This window comes from Mauremys reevesii, linkage group 9 (assembly GCF_016161935.1).
Source record: "Mauremys reevesii isolate NIE-2019 linkage group 9, ASM1616193v1, whole genome shotgun sequence".
In the NCBI taxonomy this organism is placed as follows: domain Eukaryota; kingdom Metazoa; phylum Chordata; order Testudines; family Geoemydidae; genus Mauremys; species Mauremys reevesii.
In genome coordinates, this window is record NC_052631.1 from 39,410,421 (window position 1) to 39,427,856 (window position 17,436).

The 17,436-nt window shown below is 40.5% G+C and overlaps 1 long non-coding RNA gene across 1 annotated transcript; it reads left to right on the forward strand.

Annotated features, from left to right (window-relative positions):
• Positions 1-96: 96 nt before the first annotated feature.
• LOC120372490 lies at positions 97-16,586 on the forward strand. Its single transcript, XR_005585008.1, has 3 exons — positions 97-145; positions 6,845-6,967; positions 15,956-16,586. It is a non-coding gene; the product is annotated as an uncharacterized LOC120372490 (long non-coding RNA).
• Positions 16,587-17,436: the final 850 nt, after the last annotated feature.

A 17,436-nucleotide genomic window follows, 5' to 3' on the forward strand; every position in this document is an offset into this window, starting at 1 on the left:
CTGCATTTATCATGGACTTGATAATGTCTGTCCTGTGCTCCACCCTCTCACCCACCTCTGCCAGGACTACTTCCAACATTCTAAACTACTGAGCAGCTTTCAAACCATCACCAATTTTTAAAGAAAATCAACCTCTCACAAAAAGGTGGTTGTCTCTGACTTCCTTGTGCTAGGGTGTCAATTCAGAATTGACAGGAGCGGACTGAGGGCTGAATTAGCCCACCAGGTTACAGTGGGGAGGAGGGGTGGATGGGAAAGGTCTGTACTAATTTAATATCAACAGAGGAGGAGGAGGAGGGGGATCCATAAAGACAGGCCTCAAACAGAATAGAGGGAGGACTCTGAAGTCAGGAGATTGCCAGAGAGCCTTAGGAGGACCTTGAGGATGCTCATCAGTAGCGGGCTGAGCAGAAGCCACATGAGGAGACATATCTCCAGAGCAGCAGTAGGAGGAGGGATACTAGCAAAAAAGGAAAAGGTAGGAGCTACCCAGGGAAGAAATCGGGGCTTGTAGGGGAGCAGTACTGAACTGCCTAACACAAGGTATCTGGGTGGCAACCCAGTGAAGAGGGCTGGCTTGGCTTCTCCTCCTTCACCCCTACCTCTGCAAGAGGGGAATGTAAGTTTCAGAATTAAAAGAGGGGAAAACTGATGAGTCCCAAGTGGGGGCTGAAGGCCTCACATAAAAGCCATTACGTTAATGTGATTTTCTGTTGGACTTTTCTGTTACCCTGGAAAGGGAGTGAACTTGAAGTGTAACCCGGCCAGACTGATTTTCAAAGGTGCTGAGCATCCAGATCTTCCATTGTCTTTAGTAGCAGCTATAGTTACTTAGCATCTTGGAAAATCAAGCCCATTGTGTCTCAGCTTGGGCACTCCAAATGAATGACCACTTTTGAGAATAATAGCCTAGACAAACATTGTTGGAAATGATAGAAGGTGCCTAAAAGATAAACACAGTGTCTCATAGCCCTTGGTAGAGGTCCCCCAACAGGTGTCACACCAGGCTGCTGAGTTTGGGTCCCAACACACCAGTCCCATACATTCTTAAGTTTTCTTTGGTCTGAGTAGGCTGCAGCACTGTCTCTTTCCTTGGCCTCTCTGGCACACTTCCTGGGTACAGACTCTGTGTTTTTACCCATTCATGGAAACAGGACCTTATGGCCCAGCTTCCCTAGGCCCTTAAGATGAGTGCTGACCACCTAGGCTCCTCAAAAGCTTAAGTCCAGCCTTTCCCAGGGCTCCAGCCTTGTGGGCACTCTGTATTTACATTTCAGTTCTTCGGGGGAATGCGATAGTGAAAGCAAACAGACTTTGTAAGGGTTCCAAAAACAATCATTCCTTTCTTTGGCTAGCACAAGTAATACACAGATCTAGACTAAATAATAAATGCCTACACGCATTTCTCTGCCTCCTTTTCCTCTCCATTCTTGAATATTCTTTGGGCATAGGTCAGAGCCCTCTAAAGTCCTGGATCTCCCCCCTTCCTGATTCTCCCCCAATTCATGGAGTCTCTCTTCTGCGCAGCTAGTTTCCTTCTTACTTGCCTGGTTAACAGTTGAATAGGTCCCCTCTGCTACAAAAGCCTGCCCCTCCCTTATCCAAGCTTACTGTGGCTCTGTGAGTCCCTCTGAGTTCCTTTGGAGTTTCTCAGTCTCTGTGTGCTTTTCAAGACCTATTGTTAATGCCCAATTTCTCCATTCTGCTTCAGTAGAAATTCCATTATTCTAAACCCCAACGCTGCAGACAAACTTGGTTGGACTGCTTTCTCTAGACTTTAATCATTCCATTGTAATCAAGGTTTAATGATCCTCCATTGTCCCTGGTCTGGGAGATACATGAGAGCCCTGATAGCATCTGACTTCATTTCTGCTCATGCATTCAATGATACAGCAGTTTCATAAGATCAGCTAGAATTCATAAATTGCACATAGACAGATTGTCCAGATCATCACACTCACTTCTAAGCAAGCACCTATGGATCTGATCCAAATTTGACTCCAGTCAATGTAAAGACTCTGATTAACTTCAGTGAGTTTTGGATTAGGCCAGGTAAGTGGCTCATTACAATCAGAAGGAATAGGCTTGGAAGAAAATATGATGCTGCTGACGGAATCAAAGTCTAAGAAATAGAATAACTAGCCAGTAACTAGAGCAGATTTCACAGCACTCCTGGCTGAGTTCAAATATTTGAGAGTTCAGTTTAATTCCAAAGTTTTAGAGTCAGAAGGAGATTTTTTTTCTTTTATGGGAGGCTTTTGGCTGTGGAGGAAGGGGTCAGCATGAAATCAGATTTAATGATTGAGGTGCAGCAGGACAGTACAAAACCAAAGGGCAGAGAGAAAAAGATGAAAGTGAATTTTGATGGCTTCAAAATTGCAGTGTGCAGAGAGAGTATCTAAGAACTTAAAGGGCACCTGTAAATTTGGGAAAACTAACTTTGTACAGAGCTGAGTAGCAGATGCATTAGGACCCAGCATGAGTGAGGGAGCAGTGGTGAAATGGACACACCATGCATTACTTCTAATCTGGGAGCCAGCATCAGGTCAATGATTTGTCGTCATTATTTCTATTACAATAGAACTAGAGGCCTCAACCCCTGAGTAGGACTCTGCTGTGTTAGGCACTCTACACACACATACTAAAAAGACAGACCTTGGCCCAAAGAGTTTATAGTCTGTACAAGAGATTAGGTAGAGAGATTAAATACCAAAAAAACTCTCTTGAAGAATGCTAGAGAGGAAATGGTCATCATCATCCAGGCTGCAAGAATCTATTATTATAGGATCACTCGGCTCTTACACAAAAGAAGAGAAGAACACTCACAGCAGGTGCTGGGAACTTCAGAAAGATGAAAATATATTACAGCTGGAGTGTACCATCCTCATGTGTAAAAAACCAAGAACTTGGAATCCAAGCTCTCCAGAAAAGAAAGGAGGGTTGTTACTCTCTGCAATTCCAGTGGAAAAGAGGGGATCCACTGAACAGCTCACAGAATGAGCAGCTGAAGAACAGTATGACTCCAGCATATTGTAATTTGTAAAACCCACATGGAGGAAGCCACAAAAGGAAAAACTAAGAAATCTACATCAGAGGAGAATGACAAGGGTTAGCAATTCCCAAGCAGTCAGATCAAGGCATGCCAGCCTGCCAAGTTCTCTTGGTGCCATTTAAAGTGAAGCCAAAGCTGCCAGAAGTTGTCACTGAAGACTTTCCCCTGTGTAAGGGGTATTTCCCCTAGTGTAAAGTTGGCAGAAGCATCGGTGTTGCCTTCGGTGTTGGAAATCCTCATCCTTTGGCATGAGGTTTAGGAGAGGCTGGGAGGGCAGGTATGGTGGCTCAACTGTGCCTGTTTCTCCACTGGCCTAAGTTAAAGCTGGCTCTCCTGCAGCTTTATTTGCATTGAGGTTGGCTGTGCAAGGGAAAAAAGAGAATTCCCTGACACCAATTTTCTCTGCACTGCATGTGAGCAGAGTTCAGGTGTGGTGGCAAATCAAGCCCTTATCACAGAAGGAACTGGTGGCATCTTCATTTTGTTCCAAACCTGGTTGTACTGCCTTGTTGTAGTACCAATGGGCCTTGTATCAGTCTTAATAAAGAAGATAACCCCGGAGAGACATCATATGAGAGGACTCACAATTGAAATATTTATTAAAGATGTTATTTTTTGGTGTGTGTTGAACAAATGTTAAAAGTTAGCTGCTTGTTTGGCACAGGTCTCTGGCTACACAACTGCAAACCTGAATTACTGTTAATATGGTGTCAAGAAACAAAAAGGGATAAGGAGTCGTAACTTAAAAATTATAACATGTAGGGCTGTCAAGCGATTTAAAAAATTAATCGCACGATTAATTGCACTGTTAAACAATAACAGAATACTATGTATTTAAATATTATGATGTTTTCTACATTTTCAATTATATTGATTTCAATTACAACACAGAATACAAAGTGTACAATGCTCACTTTATATTTATTCTTGATTACAAGTATTTGCACTGTAATAAAACAAAAGAAATAGTATTTTCCAATTCACTTAATACAAGTACTGTAGTACAATCTCTTTATCATGAAAGTTGAACTTACAAATATAGAATTATGTACAAAAACCACATTAAAAATAAAACAATGTAAAATTTTAGAGTCTTCAAGTCCACTCAGTCCTATTTCTTGTTCAGCCATTCACTCAGACAAACAAGTTTGCTTACATTTGCAGGAGATAATGCTGCCCGCTTCTTGTTTACAAGGTCATGTGAAAATGAGAACAGGCATTCTCATGGCACTGTTGTAGCCGGCATCGCAAGATATTTACATGCCAGATGCGCTGAAGATTTATATGTCCCTTCATACTTCAACCTCCGTGCCAGGGGACATGCATCCATGCTGAGGACGAGTTCTGCTCAATAACAATCCCAATGACACAATAACTGACGCTTCAAACACTTTGTATCGTTTATTTTAAATATTCTCTAATAAAATTTATATCTGGCATGTAAATAGCTTGCAATGCCGGCTGCAAAAATGTCATGCAAATACCTTTTCTCACTTTCAGATGATATTGTAAATAAGAAGAAGGCAGCATTAGCTCCTGTAAATGTAAACAAACTTGTTTGTCTTAGTGATTGGCTGAACAAGAAGTAGGACTGAGTGAACTTGTAGACTCTAAAGTTTTACATTGTTTTGTTTTTGAGTGTAGTTATGTAACAAAAAAAAATCTACATTTGTAAGTTGCACTTTCATGATAAAGTGATTGAACTACAGTACTTGTATGAGGTGAATTGAAAAATACTATTTCTTTTGTTCATCATTTTTACAGAGCAAATATTTGTAATAAAAAATAATATACACTTTGGTTTCAGTTACAACACAGAATACAATATATATGAAAATGTAGAAAAACATCCCAAATATTTAATACATTTCAATTGGTATTCTATTATTTAACAGTGTGATTGAGACTGTGATTAATCGCGATTCATTTTTTTGAGTTAATCATGTGAGTTAACTGCGATTAATCGAGAGCCCTAATAACATCCTAAAAATGCTTTCTGCCCGCCACAATGGTGCACACTTCTGTGGCTAGGATGCCAAAGGAAGACAAGTGACTACTGGGACAAACACCTTTTGGATCTAATACACAGCTTACTGAAGCCATAGGTGCCAACTTCTGCTGGCGCCGGTGGGTGTTCAACCCCCCTCTGCTCCCAGCCCTGCCCCAACCCAATCCCTGCCCCGCTGTCTCCTGCCACTGCCCTGCCCGCATTCTAACCCCTTCCCCAAATCCCTGCCCCAGCCCCGCCTTGTTGCCTGAGCACGCTGTGTTCCCGCTTCTCCCACCTCCCTCCTAGAGCTTGTTACAGCGTGAAACAGTTGTATTGTGGCAGCAAGTGCTGGGAGGAGAAGCGGGGATGTGGCACGGCCAGGGAAGGAGGTGGAGGCAGAGGTGAGCTGGGACGGGGGGGCGGAGCCAGGAGGGAAACTTGGCTTCTAGGGGGTGCAGAGCACTCACCAATTTTCCCCCTTGGGTGCTCCAGCCCCAGTTGGTGCCTATGCTGAAGTCATCAAAAAGAACTTTGACTTCAGCTGATGTTGCTGCAGGTCCTAAATCCTCATACTTCTGTTATGAAATGAGTGCACTGTTACAAATCTGATGACTTTAGTGTGAGTTTTATGATACTTGCTGTTTTTCTTAACATTGCAGTTGCTGGAATCAAGAGATTGCATGAAAATCTCTGCTTTCATTTTTATTAATTATTTATAGAAAAAAGGAACTTTCTAGTCCTTGGGATGCAAAGACAAACTTGAAAATGTGGACACTAAAGGCTCAAAAACCAGAAGGCAAATAAAAAAAAAAAACCCACCAAAAATGGTTTTTGAATATACGGGGTTGGCAATACTGAATGTAGTTGCAAGGGTGAAGGTCAGGTAGGCCACGCTTTGAACCCAAGCCCGCCAAGCAAGTACCTTACTTTCTTCACCACAGTGCTACCAGGCTAGCTAGGGAAACATTAGCTGATACCCCACAAACAGGGGCTAAACCAGCTGACTCAGGAGGATCATTGCACTAGCAGCAGACTGCTGATTGGTCATCTCTCAGCATAAAGCTTCCTGTTCCTGCCACACACCGCATGTGAGCAACTGCTTGCTAGGCTTGCTGCTGACCAGACACCTGAGCCCAAGTTCCTGCCTCTTGGCGTGGTTCCTCCTCCTCCTGGTTCCTGCTTCTTTTCCCTAACTCCAGTTCTTGACACCGTCTTGACCCTTGGCGTGGCTTCTAACTCTGACTGTGACCCTTGAAGTGACTCCTGACCAGGGCCCTGACTCTACTCTAGGCTCTGACCATTAAGTCAGCCTGCCCATGTATGGGTCTGACAAGGAATGGCTGTTAATACACATGTTCTGTTGACATGGAAATCTCATGTTCAGCTTTTTCACCTAGGCTGCATCTGAACAAACAGTTTGTAGAATGCCCTCTCTGAGTGGCATTTATACCTTTTTATAAAATGGAGATTAGCTGCATATGAATTCTTTTAAGGCTTGAGAAGTTTAAGGTTACATAAATTAGCTCTAACTTCTGCCTCAAGCTGCCAATAGGTGCGTCATTTTAAAATCCTGTATTTGGACTTTTATAATCTGAACATTCTTTCCTGTTCCTTAATATTCTTAAGTTATCTTTCCACATTTTTTACATGTTAATATATGAAAATATTTACATTTACGCAAGATGAACACCAGATGGCAATATAAGCATTTGGAAGAAATTCCCCTCTAAATTCAGTTCTGTTGGTAAATAGGGGGAAGGGAGAGAGCTCAAGGAAGATGACCCTTTTTCTTGTTGTTTCAGTTGGTGATGACTAGGCGTGGATATTGCACCAAATGAAGCTGCATTGATGGGGGCCTGATATTTGATGGATGCTCCAGTTGCACAAACAGTTTGGGAAAAAAATTAGAACGTGCTCCAGACCAGGTCTGTTCAAATCTGATAAAGCCAAAATGAACTTTTGTGTGTTTGTGTTAATATTAATTAATTAATTAATAATGATATTTTTATTATTATTTATGTTTCTGGGGTCCTGATTGGTGTTCAGGGCCCCACTGTCAGGGGCAGCTCTATATATTTTGCCGCCCCAAGCATGGCAGTCAGGCGGCTTTCTGCGGCATGCCTGCGGAAGGTCCGCTGGTCCCACGCCTTCGGCGTACTTGCCGCCGAATTGCCGCTGAAACTGCGGGACTAGCGGACCTCCCGCAGGCATACCACTGAAGGCAGCCTGACTGCCACCCTCACAGCAACCGGCAGGCCACTCCCTGCCACTTGCCGCCTCAGGCACGTGCTTGAAGCGCTGGTGCCTGGAGCCACCCCTGCCCGCTGTGCACACACATCATGAACCTTCAGTGTCCACATTTTCAAGCATGTCCCCATTATTTTGGTAGTTACTAAAGGCCCCAACTGAGATCAAGGCCCTATTGTTCTAGGCACTGTACAAATACAGAACTTGTTTTGGAAGAAAACTGGGAAAAGTTTCTATCAATGTTGAAACATCCTGTTTTGACAATTTCAGCATGAAACATCTTTATTTTGTTTTGAAAACAACTTTTCATTTCAAATGTTTTATTTTTGTGCTGTGTGTGTAAAAATTAAAATGGGGGTGGGGAAGGTTTGATTTTGTTAAAATGAAATGTTTTGATCAACCTGAAACAAACAAACAAACAAAATCTTGAAATTTTCCTTCAATGACAGTTTCAACATTTTCAGTTTTCATTCTGATTAGGAATGAAGCCAAATCTCAAACCCTTGAAATCCTTCATGAAACAGAATTTCCATCCTTTGCACATCTCTAAAAATGAATGGGCATAGGACAAGATAAACAGTGAAACAATAATATCTATCATCATATGTAATCGTCTCTACATTCCTAGGGCCAACCATGTGTGCAAGGTCAGTAGGCATTGCAAACATCGTCATGTTGTAATGCCAGCCCGGAAGAACCCACATTCTAGGGTGGCAAGAAAGAGTGGCTTGCATGGTTTCACCCGCACTGGTAGCTGATGTACAAATGTGCAACACACAAAAGCACCTGCAGTGTTAGTGACAATAGTTGGTCTTAGCCACCTTTCCACTTTCCTCTAAGTTATTCTGTTAGGAACATTTCCCTAGAGATCATTCCATCGGACAGGAATTGCTGCAGTTCAAAGTCCTTCAGTCGTCCTATGAGCCCCCCCCCCCCAATATGCCCCCTACACTGAGTAGGCTACGCTGACTTTCTGCTACACATCAATTCCCCTACCCTTTAGGGAGGCTTTCTAACTGATTTGCACAGCCTCAGCAACATAAAACAGTCAGGTGAGCTAAGGATCTGGCCCTCGGTTCTCCTCTTCACTTACTTCTGTGCTGCTGCTGTACTCACTTTTCTACCCACCAGAGCTCACACTTTAGCCTTACTCATTCTGTAAGAAGTAGGAATATCCTGGAATATATAATGGAACTCCCTTAGACCAAACGTGACTGGTGTACCTTGGGCTCGTCTCCTGTTATAATTTTATCTAAATATGTAAACATACATTCTAAAATATCATCAAAATAATGTCTTATCTTCCAGTACAAATGTAACAGAAATACTGGGTATTCAAACTTTTACTACTCTCCATCCTAACTTTTATGGGCAGCTCTGATTTTGATATAGCTGTCCCGCAAGCTGGTTTTGGTGGCTATTAAGGGCCAGGAGTGAAACCCTTGCTCCAGTGAAGTCAGCAACAAAACACTTATTGACTAATGGGGCCAGGATTTTACAACAGATTTTTCAAAAGTGCTTAGTAGCCAGTTGCTCCTATTGTGACACTTATAGGCAGATTTTCAAAAGAACTTGACATTCACTATTGAGCTCTTTTGAAAATCAGGCCCTAGGAGCATTGACACCTGAGCCATCAAGTTGTGTTGCTTCCACGTGGAAATGCAGTGACACAACCATCATAAAGTTGAGATGCAACAACTTTGACACTGAGGACAAAGTTCTGAAAGCAGCAACTCTAATTACAGCTGTTTCTATCCACTGTGACACTCTGGCTTAGATATCATCCAGTGTGATGTTTGCATCACTGCGTCTGAGAAAGTGACAATTGTTGCCTTGTTTTATGAAAGTGGAAAGGAGGTTAACTCAAGTCTACCAGTGTGACTTTGTGTGAATTCACCTCCCCTCCCCTCTCCCCATAGCAGTGGAGCATTGTGCATCACAGCAGCCATCTAAAGTAATTAGATTCATCTCCAGATAGCAAGTTGCTTCCACTGTGAAAATTTTGAAAACAACACTGTGACATTTGCTAAATTATTTTAACCTCCTAGTTGGAAATTTTCTCAGTCACTACAGTTCTTTTCACTCTTTCCTGCAAGAGATACCTCCTGGTTGGAGGTATTTAAAGAAGCACAAAAAGGCTGACAGCCTCACTTAATTGATGTCTCAGCTAAAATGAGGCTCTCTTTTTTCTTCCCATGAAGATAGCAGGCTGAAAATGAATACATTTGAGAGTTTTCTGTGTAGCAAAATATATTGCAACTAAAAATTTAAATTATAGCTAGGAGTAAAGATTAAGCCATTATTGTATATCATGCTATAAAAAGACAGTACAAAGAAAGCAAAATAATGGTTGTGAATGCTGAGATTTGTTTGTTGCTGTCACACACACACACACACACACGCAGGATTTATGCATGCATTATTCTGAGTATAGAAATGAAAAAAAATGTGTGTGTGTGTGAAGTTGTGCTGCCTGCTGCATAATATCTATCATCAAGCAAATAATGGTCTATTTAGCCAGGTACTCATATTACTGTGTATCCAGACTTCTAATAGTTAGTGAGGGCTGTGAATAGAAGCTAGAATTTACTCTTTCCTTGCATAACCAGTGGCTGATGGGAATTGTAGTCATATCCAATCCATTCTTGGGCAGATGCTAGATGTCACAGAACTGGAGGGCAACAAGATGGCAATGAGCATGGCAGGCTGGTGAGTGACCAAGCTCCAGATAGGTTTTTGATTAGGTGGCAGAGTGAGGAGTACAGTTCATGACATACAGCTGTGTGTGTGTGTGTGTGTGTGCACGCGCGCGCATGCAGTTATCTATCTCTGAGTTTTCTATTGCATTAAGCACTAATCAAGTAAATGAGATGCACATAAAAGTTTCACAGTGGGCCTTATGGAGTATCCTACTCTTCTCCCCTCACTGGTTATTGGAGGCTCTGCTTGGGGTTGGTGGTTTTGTTTGTTGTTGTGAAAAGTTTGTGCATTAACTGATTATTCTGTTTAATTTAAGACCTGATTTGCACTTATTTTTAACCACACGAGTTAGTCCCACTGTCTTTAGTAGGACTGGTAATGTGTTTAAATGCATGGCTGGATTAGGGCACTCATTTTTACTAGTAACATATTCATGGCAAACAATGGAACATTCTGTGCTCTGTAAGATGTTAGTAGTGAAACTGGTAGGTAGTAGCAAAGTGTAATATCTTTTGAAGAGGACAGATCTCAGTACTGTGAAAGGAATCCTAAATCTTATTGCAGAATTTAATAGCCTTGCCTTTGCTGGCAGGCAGATGGCAATCTAAAAAAACAGGTGAGAGAAAAGCTGAATTAATATCTTCCTGCCCCACTTCCAAACACTTACTAGCTAGTTTTGTTTCCTCCGATAAGTTGAAAGACCTTGGTAGAGTTTTCAGAGATCATCTGGTTACAATAAGGATCGGAGTTCGATATTAGAGGCAGGACAATATTTTAAGCATGCCATGCTACTAATATGAAGCAGCAAGTATGCAGACAAACTCTGAATCCAGGCTCTGCCATGAGAGGTCTGTTTAAATTTGACATTCTCTGACCTTCATAAACCCCTTCTGGGCTAATTCCAAGATCTAGGATCTGATCTGAATCTTGTTTACAAAGTAGAACCTCAGAGTTATGAACACCAGACTTATGAACTGATCAGTCAACCACACTCCTCATTTGGAACCAGAAGTATGCAATCAGGCAGCAGCAGAGACAAAAGAAAAAAAAACATATACAATACATTACCGTGTTAAATGTAAATTAATATACAGTACATTACTGTTTTAAATGTAACGACTAAAAAATAAAGGGAAAATTTTAAAACAGATTTGAAAAGGTAAGGAAACTTTCTGTGCTTGTTTCATTTAAATTAAGATGGTTAAAAGCAGCATTTTTCTTCTCCATAGCAAAGTTTCAAAGCTGTATTAAGTTAATGTTTGTTTGTAAACTTTTGAAAGAACAACCAGAATGTTTTTGTTCAGAATTAGGAACAGCCTTCATTCCGGAGATATATGTAATTCTGAGGTTCTCTTGTACCAGTTGTACATCTGTGTAACTCAGTAGAGCTACTCCTGGCTTATAGCAATGTAAGTGAGAGAAGGAGGTGGCAGGTTTTTTGGGTTATTGCTCCTTTGTTGTTATGGGCAATGTTCACTTTACCCATCAGTTAGGACCTAAGGAAGCACCAAGACAGCTGCTCTACACTGTGCCATAAAGCAGCTTACATTTTCTTTATGTGGATTCAATAGTAATTTTTGGTGTGTGGGAGCTGAGGACAGTAAGACAGAGATAACTTCTTAGCTATTTTTAAATCAACTAGCCATCGTTACTTGTGCATGCAAATTAAATCCACATTCATTGTTCCGAGTTTTCCTCCTGATATTAATTTTTCTGGACTGTTCTGGCAGGCAAACCACATCAACTCATACATTGCACTTTCCATTTACTCACTAATGGATTTCAGTTTCTCAAAGCAATAAAATTTGCTTTGTGCCCATGAAAGGAGGGTCAGCAATGTTGTTAAATAGAATTTTTTTTGGCAAGATCAAATCTAGTCCATTTAAAATGTCTACAGGAAATCCATTTTGCCACAAAGTAGTAAAGATACTGAGAGGCTGAGGGGGAAGAGGGTAGGGTCAGACCTGCTACTCAGTTTCGCCATTTCCATTTTGATTTATAAAGTTCTTTTCATTCTATCTGTTAGTAGCTGAAATGGTAAAGCTGGGTCCTGTAGATTTATTATTGTCAAACGCTTATTATTTTCTGACCCTGCTGTTATTGGAAACATCTATTATCCTTGTGGCATTCTGAGAAATTTATGCTATAAATTGTTGGTAATCTTTGCTAAATGTGATAAACTGGATGCAATTGTAAGAGGAGATGGAAATCTTATTATGGGATCATTCCATGGCCACTTCCAATCCTTGAGCAGTTCAAAAGTTGTGCAGATGTTTAGAAAACTTGATTAAACTTTTTAAATACAAAGGCAAACACTTCCTTCTGCAGAAAAGAGTGATTTTTTTCTTCCGACTCCCACCCAGCAACTTCCCATATTTGAGGTTGTTGTCTGCCTCAGGCTTTTTTTTTCTTTTCTTTTTACCTTCACACTGTGCAGGTGGGGTGGCTGTCCCGGTGACTTTGCCATTCACTGTCCATTTTTATTTTTAATCCAATGTTGAGTTCAGTCCTTTGCACGTGAAGAGCACAGTTATGGGCAATTGTATGAATCTGCCAGAGGAATAAGAAAGGAACTAGCACATCAGATTCATAGCAAATAACAATATTAATGTAATTCATCACAAAAACTAGTAAGAGAAGGAAAGAAACACAGACAGACACCCATATATGTATTATAATATGGGTAAATACAGTGCTGCTTTCAGCTTCACCTACTCTTTTGGTTGCTTTTGTGATCATTGGACTTAGTTTTTATTTGATAAACATTGGTAATCGCATCATGATACTATGAAGTCCCAAGGCCATAGTAAAGAGCAGTGTAAAGGGTCCCTAGGAAGTGTTTACACAGAGAAAGTAATTGGGATAGCTATAGTGGAATAATTATACTGCAACTTTCTGTGTGAACGCCCTATTCTGGAAGAAAAGTGACTGTATTCCAGTCTAATTACTCTGCTTTGGAAGACAAGCCCTAAATGTAAATGAGGATCAGGCGCCTAGAAGGCTTTTTCATCAGAGGATTCAAGTACTCTTCATAAACATTCATTGATTAAGTCTTTTTTGCACTCCTGGGAAACAGGTGAGTATTATCCCCATTTTACAAATCGGGAAACTGAGGCACAGGAAGGTTAAGTGATTCGTCTAAGGTTACACAGTCAGTTGCAGAGCTGAGAATAGAAACTGGAGCCAAAATGTTCAGACTTGGATGACTAAAGTTAGACACCTAAATCCATATTTAGATGCTGATTCATTAAGGTTCTTAAGCAAGTCCCTCACTTTAAGCACATACTTGAAGCAAGTCACATACTTAAGTGCTATCTTTAATTAGGCCTTAGGCATTAGGATTTACTCTTAGCTGTGCTTTGCAGAGGAGCCAATGGGACCCAAGGCCCAGAGTTCTGAGAACCCGATGTTTTCATGTGGGTGGGAGTTGGGCAGTTGTATCTTTCTTTTAGACCTGTAAGTCAAGACTGCAAACACAAATGTAATCCCATGGCTGTAAAAAACCTATCTCATAAGAACTGTTTCCATGGTATGGATGAACTATACTATTCTTAAACCACATTAATGCAAGTCTATGTAATCTATACAGCTGCCCACTAGGCTGAAAATAATGGTTTTCAGTGTGAGCTGTTCTTTATGCCGGCTGGTGCTTAGTAAACTGCTATCTAAATGTAAAAGTGTAAAACCTTCTGTAGCACCTGAGGTATTTGCATCAGACATCAATAAAAAGAAAGCAATAGAAATAACACATTTATTTTCTCTCTCGTCTCTGAAGACTGCAATGCTGCTGCTGATCCAGTTCAAATGAATGATTATTTTGCAGCATTTTAAGGGAATTATGTTCACCTGAACATATGTTTGCTCTTCAAAGTAGATGATGGCAGATTCATACAAAGGTGCAAAAATCCTAATTACTTACCCCCTGAAGCAGCAGCACTGATTACCAGGCAAACAGATGAAAAGTTTAACCCTTTGACTTCTGGAAACATTGCAGTTTCTCCTCAACACCTTTCTTTCCCATCCCTGAATATGCATTTCAAAATGTATTAGTGAAGAAAAACTTGTACAGAAGCCAAGATAAAACTACTTATTTATGTGGCATCATAGACATATTTGTTTTACTGCAGTGGATGGTAATAGTCTTAAAAATATTTTGATCAATGGAAACATTTTCCATGAATTGTCACTTTGATCAGTGACATTACTAAGAATAAAATCTGCTTCATTCTAGAGACAGGAACCAAACACAAAAGCACCATATGAATATCCCCTGAACTTGGAACAGGTTTGAATCCAGATTGACATGGGCCAAACCTTCTTTTAAGAAGAGTAAATAAACTTTTACAGAAAATCCATCAAATCCCTCTTGTTCCTTAGCACATCCATGCCCAATCTGAGTTGTAGCAATTGCATGTTTCTTCTGATTTCATTTCTCATTAAACACCAGGCCAAATGCTAAGGGAGATAAATGCTTGCAATGCCTAGAGCTGGATTAAGGTTGATCCAGTGCCCTAGGGTACCATGACACAGGACCATAGCACCATCCCAGCACTTGATCCCTTCTCTTGTACTCCAGTGACAAGTGATGCCCCCTCCCAGGAAGCAGAGGAGGAGACATAAGGTCCCTTCTTGTCACTAGAATGGCAGCAGGGACTTCTTCCCAAGAGAGAGGGTGGGGTGGCAGCAAGGGGACCTCTTTGCAGCTGGGAGTATCTGGTTGGGTAGGTGACTGAATCTGCATCAGTCTTCCCTTCATGTGACCTACAGAATCTTCTGCTGGATAGGTGGTGTTGGCAGATCTCCCTAGCACAGTGGATCTTGGAATTAACACCTCCTTGAGATGCATAGGGCAGTTCACACCTCTCAGAGCTATTGTTTCAGGCTCTCTGTAGCCTCAAGTAGCTATTACTGCTTTGGTTATCCTCTGTTCTTCTATTCAAGCTTTTTTTTCTCAACCATGAGGGCTGGAAATTTACTTTAAAAAATGAGATCTGGGATTTTGATGTAATTGCATGATTCCAAGAGCTTTGGCCCTAGGCATGGGCTTAAGCTTTAAATTAGCCTTGCTTGTGCCCATTCCCTGACCCCTACAGTGCATCTGTACAATGTAGGGCAAGATTTTGCCAAAGTGTATACGGTCATGTTGCCTTCTAGGCCAAACCCAGCCAGTGGCACTCACACTTTCTTCCTGTTTTTGCAAGGCATTAGTTACTAACTCATTTGACTTTTTAATATTAAACCATAGGTACTTTATTTTTTTTATCAAACAGTTAAAAATGGAACATATTTAAAATGTAGGAGAATGAATGAAATATGTCGCTCCTATCCTGAATCAATTGATGGTGGGAGTGAAGGAGAGTTGCTGATGGATTTGCATTGAGACCTGAGAGCTTTCAGGAGTATACACTTGTTTTTATGCATAGGGATTTCTGAGTGTATAAATCCTCATTGCATTAATGGTAACAATTTACCTAAATCCCCTTGCATCTTTTGAAGGAGTAGAGCTGGTTTAATTAGTTATTGTGAATAATATTTTTTTGAGAATTCTGCCCAGTTGTTTTATGAATTGAGCCTAATTTCTACCATTCATTTGTTATTCATAAGTATTTTCCAAATAAGTGAGGGAAAGAAATGTCAGTCTATATTTCATTTATGAATTGTTTGCTTTAATGGTTTGCTGTCCATTATTTGTGGAGTATGACTAGTCCCATGGTCCCTCAGTATTAAGTCTGCTTTCTGAAAGGATGAAAAAAAGTGAAAAATTTAATTTCTCAGAACAGATTTCTAAAATATATGCGCTAAATTGAATGATATTTTCAGGTTCTGCAAATATTTTCCTGTGTACCTGGAAACTGTTCACATTCTCACAAACAATTAGTAATATCACCTCACAAGCAACAGTGAACTGAACCTATCACATTCATTCACAAAAATGTTTGCTAATCACTTTCTGTTTTCCTTGACAGGATCTACTGAGGGAAGAAGAAAAAATCCCAGCAACTTGTGTGTTTTGCTGCCAACATCTTTTAAATGTACCAAAGAATAAGTAAGATTTCCTATGGCAGGATGCAGCAGCAACTGGAAAGAATGAGAAAGAACAGTGCATTAAGACACAGCTATCCAAGATAAAATATCCTGCAGCTAAATTTTCAATGTAAAACCATACTGTACATAAATACAGTGATAGGGCATGAGAGTAATACAGGTGCCAGAGAAGATTATATTACAATATGCCTTGATTACCATCTGCTTAGTTTTAATTAATTTCCTTAATTGGAGAACAATGCATTTTCTAATTACACATGAAACACTACCAGCTATTTCAGGGTCTTTATCTATTGTATTGTACAAATTCTCCTGGTAGACTCACTCTCTGCCTAATTTATACCACCCTCATCTCAGTGGACACAGGCTGTTTGGCAGACTCTTGACAATTACTCAAACTAATCATATGTGAAGCAACACTCAAAATTTGTAATTTAGGTGCAATAAAACCCTAAATGTGAATAATTCAGATCATACAAATACCAGGCTGAAACTTCAGCCAGAAAAGTAATTATAAAACAATAAAAATGCAGCTAGAATCAAAAAAGTGAAACATACCATCTGAATAAATGTTGCCAAGAAGATGAGCCTAGCCACTAAAATGGAAATTAATTTCCCTACTTTACACTGAAAAAATGGCATAATCTAACATTAACTTTCTAGTGGGGTTAATAATAAAATATTTAAACTACACAATAAAAACATTAGTACCAATGGGCCAAATGTATCCCTTGTGTAGCCCTAATGATATCCATGCAGTTGCACCAGAAATTAATTTGGCCCAATGAGTTAAACTAAATTTCTTTCCCTATATGTCCCTCCTGTCCTGAGGCTAATGGAATGAATCTCTCAATTTATGCCTGTCCTCTGGCTTCATCTTTTCTCAGATGTTTTCCATCACAGTTCAGCAAATCGCCTTTGTCATTCCATAGGTTTTTAGCTCTCTGCTTGAGACTTGAAAATGACCTAAGTTAGAGAAAGGAGTATTTCTTCCTCTCTGATATATAGTATTCCTTGTTTCCACAAGATGAATGCCAGGTAGGTTACTCATCTTTTTAGAACAGAATCATATCCTGAAATATTACTAAACTCTGCTTGAGTAAGGGTCAGTGTACGGGTGCAATGTCCAGGTGAAGCTTCCCATGTATGTCAGAGAAGCACAGTTCTTGCCAGGGCTTCTCTGTTACACTTGGAGAAAGTGATTTGCCATACTGCTTTAGGGAGTGCAGCATATTGCTTCCTGCATAGCTGCTCAGCTTCACCATGGCTCCCTGCCTACTTTCTCCCACAGGGAAGTAGCTTCTATACTTCTGAGCTACAATTTATCCAGCTGCAAGGAATTTCAATGCAGGAAGACCCAATATGACCTGTGCAAAGAAGGGGTTGGCCCTTGCTTCCTTCC